Source organism: Nematolebias whitei, unplaced genomic scaffold (assembly GCF_014905685.2).
Source record: "Nematolebias whitei isolate Nwh7 unplaced genomic scaffold, NemWhi1 Nwh_scaf_1770, whole genome shotgun sequence".
NCBI classification, from domain to species: domain Eukaryota; kingdom Metazoa; phylum Chordata; class Actinopteri; order Cyprinodontiformes; family Rivulidae; genus Nematolebias; species Nematolebias whitei.
The window spans coordinates 1-6,997 of record NW_023620315.1 but is presented as its reverse complement, the minus strand read 5'-3'; the positions used below and the strand labels follow the sequence as shown (position 1 = coordinate 6,997).

Sequence of the window (6,997 nt, the reverse complement as noted above, 5' to 3'; positions counted from 1 at the left end):
CAAGAACCTAACCAGGACTTGAACCTAACCCAGGACTTATGCCTAAACTTAACCAACCCTTAACTTAACCCAGGACTCAACAACCCAGGACTTAACCCTAAACTTAACCAGGACTTGAACCTAACCCAGGACTTAACCCTAAACTTAACCAGGACTTGAACCTAACCCAGGACTTATCCCTAAACTTAACCCAGTACTCAATTAACCCTAAAAAGTTAACCAACCCTAAACTTAACCAACTGTCAATTAACCCCAAATCTTAACCAACCCTAAACTTAACCAGGTGTTTAATAATCCACAAAGATAATCAACCTCAAACTCAACCTGATGTTAATATTTCATGTTTTTCTGTTGTTACCTGATTTGTCCACAAGGTGGCAGCCTTGCTCCACGCTTGATGGTTTGAAGCCCAGTTTTTAGCTCAGCTCCTATATGACATAAAAAAACAAGTTTTAAGGTTACAAGAACGTTTAACAAGACTCCAACATTTTTTAGGCACAGTTGTTTTTAGATGATAATGTAATCTGAAGCTAATCTTTGCTCAACTGACTCCTATTTTATTTCTATTTTTGATTTATGATCCACTTATGTGTTTATGTTGAACTTTTATATTATACTTTGTTGCCACATGCTGCATTTTTCATATTTGAGTGTTTTTAAAGAGTAAACTTGCTTTGTGTGATGCCAAGGCCCACCTGAACGTTTAAACCAAGACCTGGCCACACCCTCAATGCATGATTGGCACACAGGATCCTCTGTAAACCAATTAGGGTTCAGTTTGAATTTAAAACACACAATTTGAACTTGTCCCATATAAATAGTGGAGACTAACTGTTACAGCTTTTTTGGACAGCATTTGTACCTGATGAAGGTTGAATCAAACCGAAACGTTGTATTTGCTGTACTCTGTAAATATTGTATATAGTTATTATTAAAAGGCCACACGGCACAAAAACAAGCCACAGTTTTCATTTTTATTCATTTTTTGAATTTTGAACAACAGTCTGGAGTAGTGAGTATTTTTTAGTTAAAATGTTTGAGAACTACGAGGACCCCAGCTGGACCACTGTTAGTTACCGGAGAGGACGACGCCGCTTCAACCGTCACCACCAACCGGACGGAGGTCCCAGGAGGTCCGAATGGAGGAGTCGTGACCGTCCAACCTCCAGACCTGCACGCAGGAGCTATGCCTCAGTTACCAGGGGCCACCCCTCGGACCGCTGGACGACCCGAGAGGACAGGGGCCGTGATGGTGACTGGCACCAGCGCCGTGGCCCCCCACAAAGAGACGGGGGCTACCACCGTCAGAGCTCCTGGCAAAACAGAAGCAGGACTCGTCGCAGAGAACCGCAGCACCGACGCTACAACCAACGGGCCACACGTCCCACCGAACCACAGCACCGTCGCTACCATCAACGGGCCACACGTCCCACCGAACCACAGCACCGCTCTGATGACGAGCACTTCACTGAAAAGGTCAGAGCGATTTACAGACTGTTAAAGGCTAAGCATCACCTTGCTAACGTGTCGGACGACAGCCATATGCCCCCGGCTATTCAACGTATCACACATCATTTACAAACTGTAATTAAACCAGCTCAACCCAGCGCTAAAACCACAGACTTAATCGCTGGTAACGCTAGATTTTGGGCTGATAACACGATGATGATATTAAAACAACATTACCAAGACGGAATGCTGGCAGAGAAGGACTTCCTGTTACGCTTCGGCGGTGATTTATCAGCCCCTTTGGAAACAGCCACCAACTGGGCTAAACGTAATCTGGGCAGGAGATTTTCATCGCGAACTGTGGAGGCTGTGCGACTCTATTTGTTTACGCGCGGAGAAAGAGCGTCAGCTGTAGAGACGCAGAATGATGACGTCACGCCCCCCCGGAAGTCTGTTTCTACACGGAATCAAGAAATGTCGCCGCCCACACCACCTCCTTTGAATACAGCTGGCCATGACATCATCTCGACACCCCCATCTGCTCACCGTGAGCAGCAACAACAGATTATCGACACCGACAATGTCAACAACCGGCCGCGGCCCGTAGAGACACGCCCCCCCTCTGCTGATTCTTCCTCATCCCAACACAGACCCACCTGTAGAACTGCAGCAACCATGACTGACCTCGTCCGGTCCTATTGGTCCCCATCTGACTCCGGGGATGAGGGTCCCAGCACACGTCTTCACCCAGGCATGCAGCCTTCATCTGCCCCGGTTCCCACGCTCCACCCACTTCCTCAACGTGTGAGGAACTCCGCCCACAAGTCTACTGATAACAACGCTGCTGAACGGATGACGTCTGAGGCTCCACCCCCCACTCCTCTACAAATGTCAACACTGGACACATCTATTGATGAAGTGGTCGGCTTGGATGACGTTGTGCTGCTCCCCCCACTTCCTGTTCTGACATCTCCATCACAACAATCACCTGCTGCTGAAATTCTACCCAACTCACCAAAGTCCAATATTATGACTCTTCGGCGCAGGCTGCAGGCCAGCACACAGAGAAGAATCTTTTTTAAAAAGCAGAGATATGTTTCCTCACGTGTTAAAAAAGTGGCTCCAACCATCGCTGCCCTTCCTGATGACCAGGTAAAACCCTCAATCAAACACAAGAGATCACTTAATAAAAAACATGATTGGTCCATTAAATTAAATACAAAATGTGTAATCCTGGGTGACTCTAATGTGAATAAACTCCCAATTTTAAATTATCCTGACCTAAGCGTACAAAGTTTTCCTGGCGCAAAGTGGAGACACGTGGCTGCTCTCTTCTACAAAGCTGACATTATGCCAAAAGTTAAGCGCATGATTATCTCTGTGGGCATCAACAACAGATCCCAGAGAGACAAGAATTCTCTGATTATGGAATTCAAAACGGCTCTAAAAATAGTTAAGGCCAGGTGTCCTAACGCTGAAGTCTTTGTGCCAGCAGTTAACTTCTCCAAACAACTGCCTATGAGAGAAAAAATGATGTTGACTCACCTGAATGAATATATCAACAGATTGGACGAGTCCATTCCCGCCATCAATGATCGTGTGTTTCAGGTGGCCAAGGATCAGGTTCACTGGTCGAGCAGTACAGCCAGATCCCTTATGAGTCTTTGGGAGCTTTGGTTAAACTAACTGGCCCCAGAAACTCTATACAGGTGGGGCCTAATAAAAGTAATTTTGAAAATGAAAATATTTATAATTTATCAAAAAATTTTACTTTGAGTGAAGCACAAAGCTCTCTGTTGAACAAGGGCCTTACCTTCATCCCCACACGGGTAAAAACAGACCACGAAAAAATGATGCTTCAAACCAGGTTTGACCTCCAGAAATATCATAGAAGGGTCAAACTAGCAGTTTATTATAAGGAAGATGGCACCACAACTCCCAGCAATACTATTTTAAAAAAATTTATGCCTGCATCCAATTGGTCCCCTAATTTGAATTTACTCCCTCCAGAGATTGTTACATTGATCCATAATGACCTGGAATACTTTGACAGGCATTTTAGAATTAGCACAACTAAACCTAATTTAAGTGTAGCAGAGAACAAGGCCCTCTCTGAATTGAGGGAGAATAAAAATATTGTTATTAAACCAGCAGATAAGGGTAGTTCCATTGTCATCATGGACCGGGAACAATATGTTTTTGAGGCGAACAGACAACTGTTCAACACCACTTATTATCAAAAAATAGATAAACCCATTTACAAAGAAACTATCCCCCTGATTGCCAAAATAATTGAAGATTTACACAAAAAGAAATTTATTAACGCTAAACAAAAAAACTACCTCTTAGGCTCCTCAGAACCTAGAATGAGGAGATTTTATTTACTTCCAAAAGTGCATAAGGAGCCAACCAAGTGGACCAAACCGCATGAGATTCCTCCTGGGAGACCTATCGTGTCAGATTGTGCCAGTGAGACCTACGGCACAGCAGAATTTATTGACCACTTCCTATACCCCTTGTCTACGCTACATAGCAGCTATATTAAAGATACATATGATTTTATAGAAAAAATTAAACAAATAACCTTACCAGACGAATCCATCTTGTTTACCATGGATGTTGACAATTTATACACCAATATTAGTATTAATGAGGGCTTGAATGCCATTAAGAATATATTTTTTAAACACCCTGACAGTAAAAGACCGGACAGAGAATTGCTCCAGCTCTTGGAGATCAATTTAAAACGGAATGACTTCCAGTTCAACGACCAATTCTTTCTGCAAATTAAGGGTACGGCGATGGGCAAGAGGTTCGCACCCGCCTACGCCAACATTTTTATGGCAGAGTGGGAGACTGGCGCCCTCGATGCCTGCAGTAAAAAACCATTATATTACTTCAGATATTTAGATGATATTTGGGGTGCCTGGCCACACTCAGAGGCCGACTTTGATGAATTTTTAACAGAACTAAACAACTACAACCCTTCTATTAAACTAAAGTCTACCACCAGCGTTAAAGCGGTGGACTTTCTGGACACCACAACCTACAAAAGTGACAAATTCAACACCACACACAAATTGGACATCAAAGTTTACTTTAAACCCACAGACACACACGCACTACTTTATAAAACCAGTTTCCACCCCAAACACACCTACGCCGGTCTAATCAAATCACAGCTCCTTAGATTCCACAGAATATGCACCCAACACGCAGATTTCGAGGAGGCAGTGGGAATCCTTTTCAAGGTCCTTGGTAAACGGGGCTACTCGAGGTCTTTTCTCAGGTCGTGCAGGAGATCCTTCCTGCATCCTAGGCCACGAGATACATCCCCAATGCTCCCTCTGATCACGACATACTCCTCCTCAGCTAACATACTCATCTGCAAGGTAAAACAGAATTTTAATAAATTACAATCCGACACTTCCCTTCTCCAAAACCACAGAATAATTGCGGCCTACAAAAGGAACAAGAATTTGAGAGACCTCCTGGTCCATGCAGAATTAAAACCTATTAATGCGACTAAAACCAAGAGCAAAAGTGAATTTTTCAAACAACTACACTGGATACAGAGCAAATCTGACAAGACCGTTTTCCAATTGGATCAATCAGGAAACCCCAAGTCTAAAAACTGCATCTACTTAATAACATGTAAAATCTGTAAGATCAATTATGTGGGTGAAACCGGTAACACGATTCTGACCCGTTTTGCCCAACATAGATATAATATCAATAATAAGAAAAACCTACTCACACCCCTGGTCCGGCACTTTGTCGAGCATGGCTGGCAGGCGGTCACAGCAACAGTGCTGGAGTCCAACCAGACCTGGTCCACAGCCCAAAGGAGGAGGGCTGAAAAAACATGGATCAACAGACTCAGCACCATCTTCCCCGGTGGTTTGAATGAGAGGTAGTGCTTGGGTGTGACTCATAGTGGGTGTGCCCGTGCATTCAGGGGCCCTGCTGTCTCCTGCAGCGTGGTCTCTGACGTGAAGATCCTGCTGCCTTCGGCAGCAGGACCTCCACTAACCCAAACCTAACCCTGCCAGTGCCGCCTGCAGCGCGTCCCCACCCTCTGTTACTGCTTCTCTGACAACCCTGGATGACTTTTTACAACACTACTTGACTAACCCTTAACTTAACCAACCCCTAAACCTAACCAGGACTTGAACCCAACCCAAGACTTAACCCTTAACTTAACCAATACAAGAACCTAACCAGGACTTGAACCTAACCCAGGACTTATGCCTAAACTTAACCAACCCTTAACTTAACCCAGGACTCAACAACCCAGGACTTAACCCTAAACTTAACCAGGACTTGAACCTAACCCAGGACTTAACCCTAAACTTAACCAGGACTTGAACCTAACCCAGGACTTATCCCTAAACTTAACCCAGTACTCAATTAACCCTAAAAAGTTAACCAACCCTAAACTTAACCAACTGTCAATTAACCCCAAATCTTAACCAACCCTAAACTTAACCAGGTGTTTAATAATCCACAAAGATAATCAACCTCAAACTCAACCTGATGTTAATATTTCATGTTTTTCTGTTGTTACCTGATTTGTCCACAAGGTGGCAGCCTTGCTCCACGCTTGATGGTTTGAAGCCCAGTTTTTAGCTCAGCTCCTATATGACATAAAAAAACAAGTTTTAAGGTTACAAGAACGTTTAACAAGACTCCAACATTTTTTAGGCACAGTTGTTTTTAGATGATAATGTAATCTGAAGCTAATCTTTGCTCAACTGACTCCTATTTTATTTCTATTTTTGATTTATGATCCACTTATGTGTTTATGTTGAACTTTTATATTATACTTTGTTGCCACATGCTGCATTTTTCATATTTGAGTGTTTTTAAAGAGTAAACTTGCTTTGTGTGATGCCAAGGCCCACCTGAACGTTTAAACCAAGACCTGGCCACACCCTCAATGCATGATTGGCACACAGGATCCTCTGTAAACCAATTAGGGTTCAGTTTGAATTTAAAACACACAATTTGAACTTGTCCCATATAAATAGTGGAGACTAACTGTTACAGCTTTTTTGGACAGCATTTGTACCTGATGAAGGTTGAATCAAACCGAAACGTTGTATTTGCTGTACTCTGTAAATATTGTATATAGTTATTATTAAAAGGCCACACGGCACAAAAACAAGCCACAGTTTTCATTTTTATTCATTTTTTGAATTTTGAACAACAGTCTGGAGTAGTGAGTATTTTTTAGTTAAAATGTTTGAGAACTACGAGGACCCCAGCTGGACCACTGTTAGTTACCGGAGAGGACGACGCCGCTTCAACCGTCACCACCAACCGGACGGAGGTCCCAGGAGGTCCGAATGGAGGAGTCGTGACCGTCCAACCTCCAGACCTGCACGCAGGAGCTATGCCTCAGTTACCAGGGGCCACCCCTCGGACCGCTGGACGACCCGAGAGGACAGGGGCCGTGATGGTGACTGGCACCAGCGCCGTGGCCCCCCACAAAGAGACGGGGGCTACCACCGTCAGAGCTCCTGGCAAAACAGAAGCAGGACTCGTC

The 6,997-nt window shown here is 44.0% G+C and overlaps 1 long non-coding RNA gene across 1 annotated transcript; it reads right to left on the bottom strand.

Moving 5' to 3' along the window:
* Positions 1–4,529: 4,529 nt before the first annotated feature.
* Positions 4,530–6,088, bottom strand: LOC119429506. The gene is made up of 3 exons (XR_005187791.1): positions 6,017–6,088; positions 5,207–5,304; positions 4,530–4,834 (listed from the first exon to the last, which is right to left on the bottom strand). It is a non-coding gene; the product is annotated as an uncharacterized LOC119429506 (long non-coding RNA).
* Positions 6,089–6,997: the final 909 nt, after the last annotated feature.